At 35.3% G+C, this 20,760-nt stretch overlaps 1 protein-coding gene across 2 annotated transcripts in view; it reads left to right on the forward strand.

The window, feature by feature from the left end:
* Positions 1–20,760, forward strand: part of obst-A (obstructor-A) — a 65,833-nt gene that overhangs the window by 35,724 nt on the left and 9,349 nt on the right. The gene's annotated exons all lie outside the window — the stretch shown is intronic.

Genomic DNA, 20,760 nt, shown 5'->3' on the forward strand with positions numbered 1-20,760 from the left:
TTTCAGTCAAATATTGTCAACCCAAATTTTGAAAAACTAAAAATTCTCAAACCAAGATTTCCAAACCAAAATTTTCAAATTGACAATTTTAAAACTAGAAATTTTCAAACAAAATATTTTCAAACATAACTTTTAAAACTAATAATTTTCAAACCAAATCAGAAGATTTTCAAAAAAAAATTTTCAAGCGAAAATTTCAAACACAACATTTTAAAGCTAAAATCTTTTAAACCTAAATTTTCAATCAAAATTTTTCAAATTAAATATTTTTAATCCATAATTTTTAATCGAAAATTTTCAAACTAAAAGTTTTCAAGCTAAAAAGTTTTGAACTGAGAATGTTCAAATCTGAATTTTGTAACTAAAAATTTTCAGACCAAGCTTTTCACTTTAAAGGGAAAAAAACTTTCGAAATATTTTCAACATTAAGCTGAAAGTGAATACTTAATCAGGCTATACTAAAGATGACAGACTGTGAGTTGTAACCAAAGTTCAATGTGTGAAATTGTTGTTACATATCAATCGGTTTTAATAATTAACTTTAACAACTTTCAGTCTTAAAAGTTCAACTACATTCTTTAGCTAAACAAACCGTTTAGGTTTTCACCGTTAACTGTGAACTTTATCGATTTTCAGCTATTGAATTAGGAAATAAATGGTTTGTAACTACTCGATTAACAAATGAACGGTTTTAGTCTTTTCGGCTGCATATAGAACTATAATCCTAAAATTTAAAGTGTAAAAACAATAAGTTACAATAATTCTATCAGGTTTCAAGTTCAAAAGTCGATGTTAGAGGTACGGATTAACCAATTAGATTTGTTCACCTAAGGCAACTTTTCATCATTGACCTTAGACTATGTCCTGTACTCAGTCATATGCTATAAAGAAGCCTTCCATCTTAGGCAAGATAAAAGCCCTCATAAATTTTAGTTTTGACAATGTTTTACTCATGCATAAATTTTGGCAATGTTTTAAATTTATAACTTGATCTGTTTAGTTATATCCCATTTGACAGGCCATATCCTGCTGGTTGACGTGTACTGATTTTGTTATTTAAAATTTAAATTGCCTTGTAAACCTGCTCAGGACTAATTTTTCACTACCCGTTCATAATATAGACGACGAATCGTTTGGCAAGTCATAGCCGGACATTTATTTCTTAACGAGACATTGATGTTACTTGAAATGAAGTTCTTTTTTCTTTAATCACGAAATCTCAAGCTTAAGCTCATAAGACAACTGTTTGGTCAGTCTTTTTGGAAAACCATAGCAACTGGCGAACGGTAACCTTTCATCGATTTTCATTTGTAACGAAACATATTTTGTTGCTTAAGAAATAATTGCCTTGGAAACTGCTGAGAACCATATTTTTACTACTACAATCTAGTTTGTTTACGTGATGAACCAGTTGGCCAGCCATAGATTAATTTCATTTCGTAGCGAAATGTTTACGCTGTCATAAAAGCAAGCGAAGCTTCTTATAATCATGAAATCTCGACCTAAATGAACTGCTTGGTCAGCCATAGTAGTTATGATCCGCTTGGCTGGACATAGCCTGTAAAGTCACCAGGAATGAATTCTTAAGCTACACTACTTGATTTAGTGAGCATTGAGACGTGAAATAAGGTGAAACCCGAATCACTAAATTTTAAAACACCCTCACAGAACCCTACGATAGGACAAACATAATGAAATACATGTTGTGTGTTTTCCCACCTCGAATCGAACCCTTCAATATGTACTGATCGATTTCAGAGGTCCAGAGTATATTTCGTTTACTTAGCACAGCGATTCATATCCTACAAGTCCAAGAAATGTGTGTTAGTACCTGGTCCCTCTCGACACTCAAAATGGATGCCTTCGGATTGACCCATTCAATTCTTAATAGGACACTATACTCTAAGCCAATGTTTCTCAAAGTGTGGGTCGCGACCCATTGGTGGATCGCGGGCCGTTTTTGTGTGGGTCGCCAGAAGTTTATCCTTTTAATTATCAAAATTTTATTTTGATGCAGAAACAGATTATGTAAATTACTATTCAGAAAATGAAATTTGGAAACGCTTCTTAATGAGGTGAAGAGGATGTGGTTACTCAGAGCCCTGCCCTGTCTACAGTCAGTAGAAATACTGGGTTAGGATGGAAAGAGTGGGTAAGTCAAAATCTGTCACGGGATAGGGAATTACGTCGGGAGTAGTTTAAACCTTTTGTCACTCGCGCCAAATTTAGCAACATAACTACTCGCGCGTTTGCTTTTTTCCAACATTGACATTTTGAGATACAAACAATATATTTAGTAAACTCATTTGAAGTAATGCATGCAATTGTTGAGTAAATACTTAGGATATTTGGAATTGTTGCTACAGTGCTGTCAAAATGTCTTGATTCGTGGCAAAAATGCGAACTAAAGTTCAAACCATCGACACATCCACGCGTTGAGCCAATAAGGGTTCAGCTGTTGCTAAACGAGAGAGAGCCTTGGCGAAAGGGAGTGGATTCCTTCAGCCGATAGCAACACTTGGAACAGAAAACTAGGTGTCAAGTCAATGTGGTATATCTATAGCTTGTCAATATCTCTTCTCTGAGATCGGCTTTCGAAATCATCGAATCCAATGCCCTGAGTAGCAGTAAAAAGCTCGTGTAACTCATTGCTGCTCTTACGATTGGAATTCCTGTTCCGTCACATGTCCACAGTGATCGTACATCATCACGTGCTCCTTTCTTTTGGCAATCAAATAAAAACGTCGAAATAAAGTCATTAATTTTGCTCTTGAAGTTACTGTACAGTTGCAGTGCGTTCTTCGCCGAAACTTGTTCGTAATTTATCCAAATAATTGTTAGTACATTTTACAATTTCATCAATCATGGCTATATCGATAAATTTCGAAAAAAAAAAAAAAGTGATACCCTTAGCAGTAAACTTCGGTTCTAGCATCTTTTTCACAATGTTTTTACACTTTGTCTTTGCTGATGCTGCCAGTTACTATTTACATTTTGTTTTCCTGTCTTTCCCAATGAAACAATATTTTCACTGTAACTGTAATTCACATCCATATCGTTTGCATCTGAATCTGCATCTACACTGTTCATATCTGCTTCACTATCATGATCAATATCATCTTCATTCACTTTTTCATTACTTCAATCCGCATCACTTTCAGCAGCCACTAATTTTCGATAGTTAGCATCAGACTCATCATTAATATTGTCAAGCCACTTCTCTATCTCACTTCTATTCAAGAAGCGAGACGTTGCTTAGAAAAACAAAACCTCACTCATAAACAATAATTATCACATTAACGATCGCGCGTTGGAAAATTTCAAACTCCATAAAAATATATGTTTGCTAGTGTTATCACGGAACTACTCGTGCGTTTGAAAAAAGCAAACGCAGACGAAACTATTTCCTCAACCTGTACTGGAAGCTACTACAATTGCAGCACGTCAGCGAGCTTTAGGGTGAAAGAGGGGAAGGAGTCACTTGAGGAATAGCAGTGAGGGTGACTCCGCTAATGCGACCCCATTCGTAAAAATCATTAGTTTTTACTCACCTGTTTGTTTTTTTTCCAACAGCGCGAGTGACAAAAGGTTAACTCTGCGTTACCTTTCTATGGAAAAATTAGATATGATTTACAAATTTAATTGCTTTGAAATACACCACCATTACGCAGAATGTTAATGTGTATTTGAATAAAAGTAGGTGGGATACAAAATACTTTTCAATATTTAATGTGGTTCGCGGTAACAAGTTTGAGAACCACTGCTCTAAGCTGAATAATTAACCTGTTTTCTATTTTCATTGCCAAACACTTCATAAATTACATATTATAAAGAAAAGAAATATTGAGTTGAGTTGATTTTGAGTTTAACGTCCTTTTCAGCAACAAGGCAATATGAGACGGGACCTACTGATTAACGTGGATTCCGAACCACATGAGCTCCCGCCGAGAAAATAAATATTGATTCAGTCTCTGTTATACTGAAATTCTATAATAAAAATCATATGGGAAGACAACAATTCTTGAGCAGTAAACGAGAAGTAAGTGAGGTGGCTTCCTTTACAAGTTTCGTAACGAGATGTAACGAATAACATTATAAATATTCATTTCAATCTCATTCTTTATCTGTTATAGAAAAATAATGCAACATTGGTCACATATTAGTTAAGAATAAATCTTAATCATTCAAACAGAATTCAGACCTGTCATCTTGCATTCTCTTTAAAGTGTGCTAGTGATGCTTAGTTATAAATATCTCACAAGGGAAGGTCACGAACTAGCTCCGCTGAGATCTGAACGAGACAATTGTGTTTGCATTTGATATGTTATAACTAGACGAATCTCAAAGTTATACGTGCCACCGGTCGGAATATAGTGAGTTAGAACATATTTTGCAGGGTGCGAATTAGATAATCTATATTGGGGGGGGGGATAAAATTAGGTCAACAGGACGTAAAGTCTGAAGGTGCAATACATCAAAATGAGACAATAATGTCTTACCCCCCCCCCTACACACACACATAAATATGACATCTTTAATAAGTAAGAGATTTATTTATTCAATAATCTACTGACAAACTGACAATAACTATGTACGTATGCACACACCACACCTAATCTTTCTGAACGTATTTAAATGTACTCACTCTTGTGCCCGTAGTTCTCTAAGGTTCATTTACTTAATAATTCGGCCCGAGCGATAGCCATGATCACAAGCATAGGGTCTATGTCAAGTTTTCTACTCATATTGAAATCTTTCCATTTCGCGTTTACACAGCTTGCAAAAAAAAAAAAAAAAAAAAAAAAATAGTATTATGAAAACCACTAAAATTATGTTAAACCGGACTTTTAAAAAATCTAGGTATTAACCTATCATACGAGAAAAGGATTGTTGTTGGCCCCGATTTCTGGCTTCAAAGTCAAATCGAAGGCCAAACATTTGAAAAATATCAATTCAAATTTCGAGCTTGCGCTTCTACTTCCCGCTAAAGCTGCGCTTTTCATTCTTTTTTTTTTTGAATATCGATTCCATGACAGCTCAAATAGTCAACACTTACAATTACTTTACTGTTAGGTTACAGATGAGTTGATTCACTATGTGCAACGTTATTCAAATAAAGTAAAACATTACATTGAAGTTTTCCAGACAACATTATTGGTGTGGACAGCAAAATGTACAGCGAAAAGAAAGATGGAAAAATGAAGGGTTAACTTTAAAAGCCCGCTCCAGTTGAAGTGCTTATACAGACATGGACAATGACACGGAGAACCAGTCGTATTAGCAAATGCTGAAACAAATCTTCAATTATGCGCTTACTCACCCTCACACGTCTGCTCACTAGAGGCGCATCCCCAGCGTGTATGTTAACATATAGCCACGAGAGAATATATCTCAGATTTTGAGTACAGTTTCAAAACTCTATTTCCGTAAACTATAAAAGGCAGTGATTACTATGCTAATTATCACAAATTAAACGCAACTTTTGAGTTGCATACACACAAACTACTAGGAAATGAGGACCATGTGCTAACAAAGAATACACTGGAAAACGAAAACAAATATAACAAAAGTAAAAATAAGATGACAATCGATACAAATGTAGAGAATGAATATGACATATCCGAACTTCGCTAAGTATGGTGGAAGAAGCTATTTGTTTACTTCTTCTTGGCCAACCACTAAGAGCACTTATAAATCCATATGAGACTTTGTTAAGCGCAATTACTACATTCAAATTCACGAACGACGATGAACTGAAGGGTACGAGGATACGGTTGCAAGTAACAACTGTAGTCATAGTAATATAGTTCAACTAAACAACGGTGAAAATAGTGGGGGAATTAGAAATGACCAAAAGTGAATAGTTTACATCGTTCATTTCGAAATATAGCTAGAAGATTAAACTTACAAGAAATGACAAAAATCAGTGAAATTTGGCGTTATACTAAGCATAGTTTGGGGGGGGGGGAAGCGAGCATCCCCGGTAGGGATACTTCAGCTGACTTCTTTGGCGGGAAACAAAATGTGATTGAGGGGAAAATCCCCCTCATCTCTCCCGGTAATTCGCACCCTGATATTTTGTAATGTAAAAGCTATTACCTAGCAGGATAGTTTAAACCAGGTCATTTGTTCGGAAACGGTTTGGTATATGGAAAACTAGGCGAAAACGTATCCAATCATTTTCAAGCGCACACTTTTTTGGGTTAAAAAAAATTGCCCCAGGGTCCCAGACGGGGCCCAACTCAAAAGTTTCAAATGGCAAGGAGGGTTAAGTAACTCATCATTTGAAAGCTGTTGAGAAAAGAAAGAAGATGGAACAAGTCTCAATTCTCTACGACAACCCTATGCAAAATAGCGGCGGGTCAAAATGTAAACATAAATTTAATTGAAAAGTCTATGACCACCCCTATAAATCGGAAATGGTGATACAAATGTGAAAACAGGAAAGCAGTTTGGCTTTATTTTCAAAAATACAACGATTTAAAGTAAAAACGTCTTGTCCCAGAGCCCTCGCAGGGTCCCAGGTGGGCTCCAACTCAAAAGTTTCAAAGGTAAGGGGAGTTAAGTAGCGCATCGTTTGAAAGTTGTTGTGAAATGGAAAAAGATAAGTTCACAATGTCGGACTAATTTATGTATGATACACACAGGATAGAAAATGAAAGTGAGGGCAACAAAGAAATAAGAAATAATCGAAATGGTAAATAAATAAATAAATAAATAAAAAATAGTAGTCTTCGTTCTATGATGCTACCAATCGTCTGCTGTGGCGGTTAGAGCTGCCGCCTGGCGGCAACAACTTCCGTACTTCGGTAGGGTCACTCGTAGATCTTTTTATTTCCACGGGTCGAATGAATGAAAATGTTCGTTTGGATTATCGACGTTCTTAAGTACCCAACCGTTTGCGAACAAATGACCTGATTCAAACTATTCTGCCAGCTAATAGCTTTTACATTACGTAATATGTTCTATCTCACGATATTCCGACCGGTGGCACGTATAACTTTGGGATTCGTCTAGTTATAACGTATCAAATGCAAACACAATTGTCTCCTTCGGATCTTAGCAGAGCCAGTTCGTGATCTTTCCTTGTCAGTCCCGTGCTTGTGACATTGAAATTTGTAATTCTTGCATTGTAGACGCGATAGTGATTTCATACATACTAATTATAGAACCATGTTACCTATCTCATAGAGGATTTCCAGTAGTAAGTGATAATGCATTGAACTCAATTTAATCGAGTGCAAGAGATTCCCAGTTTGATTCTTTTTTGTTAATTGGGAGAACTTCCCTTCGTTCTCATCACAAGTGCATAGGATTGTAAGTTTTTAAAAAAAATGTGTTACGATACCAAGAGTTAGACTTTACTTTTAGAAAAGAAGTGAACGATTTACCGTTCTGAATTTGTATGCAACAGTAGCCTAATGTATGCGAATATTAAGTAGGTGTTTATATTAAATAAACATTCTCACAAGTTTAATATAATAAATTCAAGAATAATATACATTTGCATCAAACAGTAATTTACAGCAATATATGATTAAATAAACATATTTTTCATATGTGAAGCCAAAAGCTCCATTCCGGCTAAACAATAAGCACTTCATAAACAGAGAAAATAAATTAATGAAATAATACATAAATGTGAACAAGTGCATCTTGTGCAAAAAAGGATTTTAATTTGATCCTGCTGACGCTCACTACTTTTATAAGTGAAGTTTGATACGATAAAAATATTTCGCATACAGCACAAACTGTTTCATGATATAGTTTAAAAGCGTGTACTGCTGAAACTTCATTGTTTGATTCATGAACAATGCGTTTTCATAATGAATTGAAATTTGCAGAGATTATCTTCCTCGACTCAGCGACTTTATTCCAATTAATTGTTAAGCAAAATATTACATATCACATTGTCTTGATCAAACACTTTGTTTCTATTTTACTTATAAGATTGATTGGTTAAAGTTCTGTTCCAAGACGTGAACCTGTAGTTTACGATGAAATCCGAATCACCAAAAATGTTTTCTTAACAGTACCGAGAGGTAGACCTACAGTTTAAAGTGAAATCTGAATCAAATTTTGCGCTTCTTCAGGATTGAATACTGAGGATTTATTCACCAAAGATGCGTGTATTAGCCATTAGACCTACAAAAAGGGGTCATATGGTTTATTTTCATTGGGGTTTAACATTATAACATGTAACACTGTTCACACGTCTAACACTGTTCTTAGCTTATTAAAAATGATGCAGAGAGAAAAGAGAGGCACATTGCGTTCCACGAAAGACGAACATTCACATTAAAAGATAGAGAACTTTAATCTAAGAAATTAACGAAAATTTTATCCTTCAGCTGTATTGTAGTAAAACTCTTGAAACACTATTACAACATTATTTTCTTCTATGAGGTAGTGTGCTTAAATCCTTAAAACAAACACAATATTCATAACGCAAAAAATCGAACCTGAAACATAACCACTAACTCTATTATATACGTAGTTATTATGCAATAATATAGAATCAAGGTTATTATAAAATAAATGGGCATTGCTATTTAATCCTACTTGAGGAAAGTTTTTTTTCTTTTGTTTACCGTAATGCATTCAAGCTATACGGAAGATGCTAACTTGTGCCTTATTCTTATGAGAAAGGAGAGAGAGAGAAGGAAATACTTATGTGTTTGACATCATGTTTAAATATCTGAATGAATTTCTCTTAGCATTTTGTTTTGCTCTCAACAAGTGCATGTTTTCTGACTAGTAATCTGTTATCGATCTGAAAATTCCCCGAGTAGTCTTAATTTAGTTAAAACGTAGTCGGTAAAACCCTGTCACATTTTCTTACCAGAAACAATAGAAGTATCATAACGATTGGGTTAGAGTGCTGCCGGAACAATGGCAGAAGATTATCAAATAAAATGGTGAATACGTGTTTAGCAATTTTTCTTCTAAACGACAGTAAACATCTTTTCACTTTTGGGCTCCAAATGCTCAATGCCTTTTAGACAACCTGATTCCTAAATCCCAACTTACATATACTGGGCCTTACTTTAATTTTTCTACGAAGCACTATGCTATATTTGTTACTATGCTAAGTTGATTGATTGACTGAAATTTAATGAACCCCTTTAGCGCTATTTCTATATAAGAACAAATTTAAGTGTAATACGAAACAATACTTGAGTTTTAATTCGAGTTATACAGTCCCCGCTCCCGGATAATAGTACGTTAGTTATAGTTTAGTGCCTCTTTCAGCAGCGAACCTATATGAGACGTGGACACACAACCCAACGTGAAATACGAACCATATGGGCTCCTACCGAGAATCAAACCCTAGTCTCTCTCGCTTGAGGGAATAGTAATAGAATAGTGAAGATACTTAACACTCTAGTTTCAACTGTGGCACTTGACAGTTACAATTCGTATAATATTATTTCGTAATCGAATTTGAAAGGAAGAGGTTCCGATAAAGCGTTATTGAAAGAAACATTCTGTCTCCGGGTTAGATTACTTGCAAACTATAATAATAATATAAAAAAATCTTGATTTGCTTCAGGATTTGGACACACGAACAGATGATTAACAAATTATTCACTCAAACCGCTCCACTATTTTGTAAGCTAACTCAAGTCTGTTTTGTGTAAAGTGGTTTTCTGTTCCACACTAAGTTTTCCTTATAGTCAGATACGACCGAATTTGCGGTGAATAATGGAGACTACATCTCTTGCTATTTATAAACGTATTTTTCGCACAAGTCATATTTCCTTTTACGTCACAATAACTGATGTAAAGCAGGTTTAATCTGTGAAATGTTTGAAGTACTGTGGACCCAAGTAACTGCTAATCTATGAAACAATATATGACAGTAAAAGAATGATACTGGGAATTTTAATAATATTACTGTGTACAGAAGTCTATATATTCTTTTCATGCCAACCAATACCTTAATTCTGTTTTCATTAAATTTCCCGATTCAAAAGGTCCTAAGAACTGAAATGAAGAAGTCTCAATAAGTAAACGTACATGTAATATGGTGTACAGAATGAACAATGAATCTAATAAAATAAAATGAACATCGATAATACTACAAATATCTAGTATTTGTAATCGAAGTATCTGCTTTTCTCCCACCTCGAAGTACAGTGGAGTCTAGTTAATTCGAACTTGGATAATTCGAAATATTTGATAATTCAAACAGAAGTCCATTTCCCTTGAAAACTATATTGAAAACAATAGTAAAAAATCGTGGATAAATCGAACTTTTGAACCTATGTTTTGGATAAGTCGAAGTAAATACAGTTGAAGATTTTTAATGTTGGACAGATGTAAACAGAGAAATACAGTTTTAACGTGTTTTCAGTTATCCAGATGCAGCCATAGGGAAGAGTAATACAGAAGATAAATAGAAAATCTATGTAATAATAAAGATGAAGTGAGTTGGGGAAGAAGTAAAGATAGAGAACGTGTGCCAATCTCATCTTGTTTCAGAATTGGTTGAAAATTTAAGATGAATTATTGATAAAGTCAGCCAAATGTTATTAATATTGTATTCCACGCAATACATGAAATTCAAGATTTATTAACCGTACAAAAACAATCAAATTCAAACAAATGAGGCTTACGACACCATATGAATATATTTTTGATGTGCAGTACTTTGGTTTCTTTGTTGTTATATATGTGAAAATGAATGTTGTTGGATAATTCGAATTTTGGATAATTCGAAGTTTTTTCGTATCCCCTTGGACTTCGAATTAAAAAGAGTCGACTGTATACTTCTACCACTCACAAAAAATGAAATCCCTTTGTTCAGAGTAATTTCAGCATCAAATTTCAGTTTTCCAATTTACGATGATTTCCATCTATTGAAAATCGATAAATCACTCCAGATAAAGTAGTGTAATGGTTAACACATCAGAACAATACGCCGAAAATCCCGGGTTTTAGCCACGGTCCCATTATGCACTTTTCCACTCTTAATGTATCGTTGAATTCGCACCTATAGAGGAGTTGGTGTGTTAAAAAAATAGGTTGTTTTCTTCTTTCGTTAATATAATTAATACAAGTATTTGTTAAATGATGTCTTAAAAAAGGAAGAAACTCTCATTGTGGTCTAGTGGTTAGTGGGTTTCTTCAGTACACGTGGTCCACAGTTTGATTTTCGGTAAAGAGTACAAAAAAATATTCTTACAATTATTCATTTTCAATACTTTTCAATACTTTTCTGTCTTTTCTAGCCTAAAAGGCAAAGCTGAAGGACGTTAAAGTAAAAATTTCATTTTACTTTTTTTCATCATTTTCGAAGGGAAAAATTCTATAAATGCCATGCTTCTTTACAGTAGAGCAACAGATAAAAAATAATATGGTTACTGAAAATTTAATTTCTGACCCCTATATTCATATAAAAAATGCTAACGAAATTTGAGCCGTCGGAGGAAGAGAGAGACTTCTCGCTCCAGAGAAAATAAACACTTCCTTCGGAACACCATGAGAGAAGAAATACTATCTGCAGTAGCGATGTTTTCTGCTCAGAGGGACTTTGCGAATAACATTCCAGATTTCAATCAGGTGGTAACAGAAAAATCTGGGGCTCGGAAAATACAAAGAATAGACTTCTAATTTTGTGTATGGGTGTGTGAAATTTTCTTGTTTCTTTCTTCTTTCTTTTTCCGTAACACCCTCATTCATGCCTTACACAACATGCTTTATATCCTATTTATATTCATCTCTTGTTCAGTAACATTGGTATACAAAGTTCGTACACAAGTAACATATAAATGTCAGTGGCGGCTGGTACTATATATTGCATGGTTGTGCAACCGGATATATTTTTTAATACTAAAAATATTTTTAAGTGTTAAAGTAGTGTATCAGTAAAAAAATAAACCTTTGCTCTTGGGCGCAAAACAGTATTGATGCATTTCTGAAAAAAGTCAATTAAAAAACGGAAAGAAAGAGAGAGATTTACCTTTCCAGTGGCAGCGAACCTTGCCACTGGAAGCAGTAACATTGAGCATATGGCAGCGAGCTCTTATCTCTTAACATGGGGAAGTGGATTTATTCTTGCAACGCTCCCATCTTCCCGTATTGGTCCCGTGCGGTTGTATTTTCTTCCCCAATTGGTCGGCTTCTGTAATAGTTACGAATTCCACCGCTTAGCAGCGCAATTGATAGGGTGAGGAAGATACAGACGCGTGGAAGAAAGAAGTTATTCACAAAACATAAACTCGCAAAGAACAAATATAAGTCTGGTGGTAGCAGGGACGGATCCAGGCTGAAAGTTTGGGGAGCGGTCGTTCGAAGTCAATAGATTTTAGGTATTTAACATTTATAATACAAAGGTGAAAATTCTTGGGATAGGATTTATTTTTTTTAAAAAATCTTATTCTAGGGGAAGGGGTGTCAATCAAGTCTCCAAGAAGAAAATGTCTTACTACTGGTCTAATTCCTAGCTCTGTGTCTTTCGTGCACAGGATTCCGTGTTCGATTTCCGGCGGAGAGCATAAATTAATATCAAATCATTCACTTCCAATACTCTTCTGTCTTCTTTAGCCTAATTTGCTGGAATGTTAAACTTTTTTTTTTTCAAAGGAAAACATCTTAGATTTCATGCTTCTTTACAGACAAAAAAAATACGGTTCCTGAAAATGGACTTTTTGTTCCGTATATTTATACAAAGAAATGCTAACAAAATGCATATTGTCGGAGGAGAGAGGTGTTTCTGTACCCTAAAGAAAATAAAGCGGAAAATATTTGTGGTAGCGATGCTTTCTATTCAGAGAAATTTGGCGAGCAGCATTTCAGATTTCAATAAAGTCATAGAAAAATTTGAAGCCCGAAAGATTGAAGAAAGACCTTCCATTCTAAAATAATGCATAGTTTATATAATTAAATAATTTTTTTTAACTGCGTGCACGCAATTTTCTTGCTTTTTTTTCTTCTTTTCGGATTAACGCCATCATTCATGGCTTACAACACATACTATATATTCGATTTATCTCGTGTTCAATAACATGAGTGTAGAGGTTTTCTATATAAATAGTGTATAAACGTACATTGATAGTGGTTGTTTGAAAAAAAGGAAATAGCTTATATATTAAATTAATATTAGAGAAATAATTTAAGCAATAATATACAAATAGAGCTTCAAAGACTTTCCTCTTCATTTTTCCTGAATATTTCTTGGATAAGACTCAAGAATGCTGGGGGAGGGGAACACTTGCGCGTACCTACATACCTTTGATATTGCAACATTGCAACCGGTGCTAGTACAGACTACGATCCCCTACTGATAAATGTGCGTTGCCAGTGATTGTTCATTTCGTTTGTAAAGAAGGAACTGGCCTATATTAAATCAACATTAGTAAATGTATTTAAATCATTAATTAAAAGAATAGAGCTTAAAGAAACTATTCTGTTCATATTTCCTAAATATTATTTGGATATAAGTCCAGAACACCGGGGTAGGGGAACACTCGCTCATATTCACATACCTTTGATAATGCAACTACTGTTTCTCCATACCACGAACCGCTACTGGTTTGTTTTTGTATTTCTATTGTAAGTAGAAGTTCTAAAACATTGATTAAGTTCAAAGGCCAGCCTTAATGACTTACAATTTGAGAACCAAAGGCTTGTACGTTATAGTATTCACGCCATCTGTATTTCGTATGGATATTGATCCCTTCAAGGTTTTAAAGCATGGTCAAGATCAAATGAATTTCAACTATCGCGTACTATGTGTGTCATCTTTCTGGTTGTCTTTAATAAATAAAACGCAAATGAAAAATGATAATAGAAAGGAAGCACTTTTGTCTTCTTAGTTGATTATACATGTATTGTAATTGTGCTTGAAGTTCGTACATTTCTCCGCAGAATCTTGCTCTAATTTTCTGTAGCCTTCTTAGAAATGATTAATTTCCCTTTAGGGGAGAGGTGGGCAATAGCGATCACCCAAGAAAAATGGGTTATTACGTAGTTTCATTTGCAAAATATATTGAAACAAATTTGTAAATACATACTCCAATCCTTCTACAATAAGTGTGTAAAATAAAAAGAGGATCATTTTTTCAGTTCGGGAACACGATGTAAAAACCTCAAATTACTACTTTGGTCGCCATTCTCATCACATGTTGGTAATGGCGATCACAGTACAAACTTAATAAACACATAGTTCCATAGGCTTTTTTTTTTTTTTTTTTTTTTTTTGCTAAACTGCGCCTTCGAAAGACTGAGAAACGTCAACTGAATGTTTTATTGACGTCTTTTCAAAGACACGTCACAGATATATCCATCTGGTGTAGGGATGCATTCGAGTCGAGTCGAGTCGAGATTTAAGCCTGTCTCGACTCGTCTCGAGAAAATGTTGTCTCGACTCGTGTCTCGACTCGAAAATATGTTTCTGTCTCGACTCGTGTCTCGACTCGACAGTCTCTGTCTCGACTCGACTCGAATTCGAGTCGAGACGTCTCGAAATTCGAGTCGAGACAAAATGTACGAGTTAAAATATACGCACACATCAGCCAGACCATCATGACTACCTACCTAATTGTCAGTATGTCGACTTTTGGCATGGATAAAAACGGCGACACGTCTTGGCATACACGCAATGATCCTTGATAGGTCGCTGGAGAGAGCTGGCACCACATGTGCTCACTCAGCTCACCTAATTCCCGTAAATTCCGGGAAGGGGGGCGATGTGCTCTGACGTCACGTTCAATCACATCCCACAAGAGACATCACTCAAATGTCCGGCTCCAATTTCAATGAAACTTTTTTTGCTGATAGAAGGCATGTATGCATCATTACTTGTGATGACAAATTTTTGCCATGGTGCATGTTTTCTATTTTTTTAAATAACTTTTAAGAGTTGTGATGTAGTTATTAGAGATTACTACAGAAGTCCCTTACTACCCTTTGTAAACGGAGCGTTAATGAAGAAAAGTGAAGAAAAACCATGTGGATACATATAAGTCCTGGGGGGAAGTCGTATGGTAGATATGACCTTGATGGCAGCCATCTTGAAATCCACCATTTTGAATTAAGGTCAAGTTTACAAAATGGGAATAGGGTAATATGATACATAATTTCGGGCTAGAATTTAATTAGAAAAATAATGGTGAGGTTAGTTTTAAGATACACTTATTTGGGGGAAAGTTACAGGCATATTAATTGTATTTACTTACTGTGTGCGTAAGTCCCTTCTTACTTTCGTCTCAAGACCTGTAAATCGATCGCAACGGCAGAGCCCGGTTTCGCACTAGTGTTTAGAAATCTTTAAACTCACTTGAGGCAATATTTGTGGATTATTGTATTGTATTTTGCCTTTAATTAAATTTGAACCCATTTCATGATCTTGTGTAAAGTATCACTAAAAGAGAATTTCTGTTTTTATGGAGAACGTAAGCATGGCAATTATAAAAGGTGAGTAAGGTGCGTATGTATTTATAAGAAAGTCTTTTGTGGTTCCGCCAACCTATTTTTTAGTTGTTGTTTTTTTTTTCAAAATACTCATATCTCATAAATAAAAGAGCTATTATAAAATCTCTTACCACTATTCTTTAATACTTATAAAATTTTATTTATTGTAAAAGCACTGGCGAGATATTTCTTAACGCCCACTAAAATTATGGTGGAGCTCCTTCGTGGCTAACGGTTAGCATACTTGCCTTTGGCGTGGGAAACCTGGGCTTGATTCCCGGTGGGAGTTCATGTGGTTCGGATTCCACGTTAATCAGTAGGTCCACGTCTCACATAGCCTCGCTGCTGAACGGGACGTTAAACTCAGAATCAATTCAACTCAAAATTATGGTTTTGACTTTATTATGATGTCATTAGTTTAAACGCCCAACTGCCCAGTAATTATAAACATTGACTACATTATAAAATTGTAATTTGTGACGACTAAAATATCAGAAATTAAAGATTATTCTTTGGGTTTTGGAATATTTTGAAAAACGTGAAAAACTGGTACTGCACCGATACAACACACCTTTTGGATTTGTCATAACATGTCTTAGAAAGCTTTGGTTCGATTCTCAACACGGACTGCAACTACCCGTTAAATTGTGCATCCGAAAGGCACTCTTTGTTAAACCTCGCTTATCACCGCTCATCTTAATAATATATATAACTTCACCGCGAAGCAAATGTTGCATTTCTCTCTTTCATCCTAACACAAAACAAAACTAACCACAGCTGTGACACGAAGGAGCTATTTCGAAAAGATACAAGCTGTGCTTCATAGAGATGTGTACCAAATGATAGAAGTATAAAGTATTGTTTTCTTTCCTGTTTATTGATATCAGTTGGTGTTCTTAACCCTGCAATACGCGCGTGGATTTTTGTGACGTGGATAGTCGCGCGGGCTACCGCTGTAGCCCGTTTGTTTTTATTTTATTATGTTGCCTAGCTTTGTTAATATTTCTGTCTTTCTTGTAGAGAATTGTTTTTATAAACTGTTTTAAAGGTTTTATAAACAATTTGAGAAATATGTTTATTTTGAAAGCTATGTATATACAAAGAAGACCAACACCCTTCATTTTTTCAAAAGTGATACAGGAAAAGACTAAAAGTTATTTGTATTTATCAATAAATGGACCAATCTGGCGCATTTTAAACTTTCCTTCCTCTTAAACATATGTGTTAGAATTTTTTAAAAAATTTAAGTATAATTTTTTTCAAAAATTTTACAAATATTACAAATAAACGCATTATCCATAAAACATATACCTTTTCAGCATAACGAGTTTCTGGTATCAAAGTTTGATTACGATTTTGCATAATTTTACATATGCTATTTACACTCATATATTTTTCTTTTTATGTTTCCCTATTAATGTCCTTCTAAGCATGTTCTGCACACAAGTGGTGAGTGGTCAATGCACACTTTCCTTCAAGCATTGACCACTCATCAAAAGCATCAAAATGTCAATAAGGGCACGTACAATCTCGTCTGTAAATTTTGCATCACGGTTAAGTACAAATCTCAATCTAATACTGTCAATGTAAATATTGGTAAAATCAACCTTAAGTCTCAAAATGTTTGCATCTAAAAGCACTTGATATTCAAGCTCCGACAACGCAGACCTGCCCCCACCTTTAGGTCCTGGAAAACAAAGCACAATATTATGTGCACGAGCGCAAATATTACGAGTAGGAGTGACTTATTTCCATTTGAGATTGTCTTTTACTACATAACAATTTACTTCATAACTGTCTTTACTACTATTATCAATAGGTATCAGTGACTCCTGCCGCCCGGAATTCTCAGTCACATCTTCTGAATTTTCACTATTTCTGTGTCCGAAAAATGAATTTTTGTGGTCTCAAAATGTTAACTATCGCCATCTAGAAAACATGCCGCATCAGAATTGGCATTTTTGAAACTCATTGACCATCTGATCAATACTCAAACTATAATGAAAAAACTTTGACGTTTTGGAACATTTGTGACAGCAATAGTCGCGCGGGCCACAGGTGTAGCCCATGAAACTTTCAAGCAGAATAACAATGAGCTCCTTTCGATTTTACGTTCGACCACACACTAAACACGCAGAATGATAGTTGATAGAAAGGTACACAGACACCCTTTGAGTTATCATCTCGCATTACTTTGCAGCAAGGAAAATATAAACGCTGGGCTACAATGGTAGCCCGCGCGCGTATTGGAGGGTTAATGAGTTTACTCATTAGTTTAGAAAGAGTATATATGAAATTTGGACATATGTTGTACGTATTCTCCTGAGAAATTGATGAGACCAGAAAAGTTATAAGGACAGATGGAATAGGTTTAAGCGCATCTACGTGACTTTATCAAATATTTATTCTCCGTAATGGTACCACGCGGAAAACTTGGTATAGGCTTACTTTTATCTTTGCCTCCCTCTGTTAGCTGTTTCGTATCATATATATCGAATGGTTTTGATATTTCTTCTGATCATTAAAACAACAATGGCACCTGTGTGCGTGCAGAAATGCAAAAGCACAAGGTAACTTCCTATTTGTTTTGGAAACAACAAACCCATTTCACGTGTGCGAGAGAAATTGAGCACAGCGAGATCGGGTGTTTACTCACGGTCAGTTCGCAGCAGGAGTCCTTGGTAAAAGATTTGGCTATCTCGAAAACACTCGCAAAACCTTACAAATACAGAAGACTGCGCTTCAAAGAAAGTTTAGACACAGATGTTTCAATTTTCTTTTAGCATCTTTCTTCAGCAAAAGAGTCGGTTCATATTATTCGAAAAAGGGAAGGGAGAAAAGGGTGAATTTATATTTTATGTGGGGGTAACGTTGTAAGTAGTATAAACAATACATTCCGCTTCCGACTCTGTACTGAAGCACTTCCTTTAGCGGTATATCACTAGATCTATCCTGACCCTCATCCCACCTCAAGTTGTAAAGTAGAAAGGGACAGAAGTATTCAACATGACTGCGCACTTGAGTTTCAGTTCACAATACGAAAACCAGTGAGCAAGTAAGCAGTCTTTTGTAGGATCGTGTTTTACTTCTTGAATTTATTTTTGAACATTTCTGTGAATTCAACAACAGAACGCAGTAGAAATACGGACTAGTTTTTACCCCAACCATTACTTTCGCTCCAACCCAGGGATGCCACATTTATGATTTCGTACTAGATTTAGTGATTTTACTATTGAACTAGTGATCTAGTACGTACTTTTGGTAAATAAGCACATTCTAGTGATTTTTTTGCATTTTTTTTTCTGAAGCAGACAAATGAGAAGGAAATGATTCTTAAAATAAAAGGAAGAAGTATATTGCAGTTCAAAACAAATGTAGAAATCTTAAATTATTTTTTCTTTTCCCTCTGACTGAATGAAACCCCTGCTGTGTAACGACCTTAGGTAAACAACGGCTATCTTTGGTCCGCTACCTCCTTTTGTTAGCCGACATGAGATTGGTTACTTTTTTTTTCTGGAAGAAAGTGAAGAAATAATTATCCAGTACATTTACGTTTTGTCAAGCACACAGGCGCAGTCTGTACTTGTTTCCTAACGAAGTTTAGCAACATAACATAAATGAAACATATGTACCAGAAAATAGAGGCAGTACAAACGGAAATTTTCATCTGTGACACATTTGATGAGAAATATAGTTAGATGTCACGTGCAAGCAATCTAAACATGTCCTATCCTGTAATTCTATCCGTATGTTTATGTAGGCGAGACTGAGAAATCAAGAAACAATAATAACTGTTTTTCTTCCAGGGGAAAAATCTAAATGTGAAGGGGTGTTACACTGGGACTTTAATTGCGTCCTTTGTACAAGATTAACAATTAATAGCAATAGTAACAAGTAATTTTTTAATTTATTTTAGTTCTTGGGGAGAGGAAGATTGAAGCGAACTCTCGTAAGGACCTCTGCAAGGAAACATGAATACTATCCGCCACTGTTTGTTACATTACACAAAATAGTTATATATATATATATATATATATATATATATATATATATATATATATATATATATATATATATTGAGTTTTAGTCAGGGTTTTCATTCTGCAGGAGAGGGGGGATAGTAATACCTGACGAACATTTTCTATTCTCAGAGTGTTGCAATGATAGCATTTCCTCCATTATAACTTGGCCAAGCTAGTTGCATTATATGTAAGGATTAAGTTAGCCTAAAAAGCTTAAATTTCTATGGCTGTTTTACTCTGTACCCATGTTTCTCATTTTCGGTCTACGGGACTTTTTGATGGCTTCCAAGTCGGAAAATAAGTGTATCAAAGGCATATATATTATATCTACGGTTATATGAGGCATGAATCTACAGTTTAAAGTGGGATACCGGTACCAACTTCATGAGCTTCCACCGTAAATCGAACCAGAGTCTACCGCGATCAAGGCGTATGTGTTAACCATACAGCCACGATGAAATTCACATAAGCACACACACATATATATTGTTGAGTTGATTTTGACTTTACCGTCTCTTTCAGCAGCGAGGATATATGAAATGTAGACCTACTGATTAACGTGGAATCCGAACTACATGAGCTCGCGCCGGGAATTGAACCCGAGTCTTCCACGGCAAAGACGCGTACACTAGCCGCGGAGTTCACACACACACACAGAATCAGAGTCCTCACACATCAAGGGTGAGAGCTGTGCCACTGAGTCACAGCGGCCACGGGGCTAGGTCGAGTCCACTTTACGTTCATAGTTTCTTAGTACATAAATGTTACGATTATGAAATAGATTTTCCTTAATGAGCTGCATAAAAACAAAAGCTTTCGAAATGCATTAAACAATTAGCTCGATTTGAGTGTGAACTTAAAGTTATATCAGAGTGTAAATACGGATACGCACCAAAGCTCGAAAGCTTAATACACTATTTCTCCCATATAGTCAGCATGTATCAAGCAATCGTTCAGCTTTCATTTGAGAGGATGGAAATCGAAGGCCCCTGAACAACTATGTTACTAATGTGCGGAATGTATTTATCTTACAGTGAACTGCTTTGATACCAAGTGGCCTAACTCCAAAACTGAAATTTTCCAGGAGTGAAAGTTGAAGTTCAATATCTCATGAACAATCCATATTTCTTTTATGTTGGGAACCAAAACCATAACTACTGTATGTAGTTCATTGTTTTATAACTTAGTGTTTACAAAAATCCTTTTAAAAAATACCTATTCATAGAAGTGAATGGTACTTATCTGTACTAGTTCTTGGCATCCAAGCAGTCCATTTATTGTAATACTAGCTTAATATACCCATTCTTCGCATGGGGGCTGT

Source organism: Thermobia domestica, chromosome 7, assembly GCF_964235325.1.
Source record: "Thermobia domestica chromosome 7, izTheDome1.hap1.1, whole genome shotgun sequence".
Classification (NCBI taxonomy): domain Eukaryota; kingdom Metazoa; phylum Arthropoda; class Insecta; order Zygentoma; family Lepismatidae; genus Thermobia; species Thermobia domestica.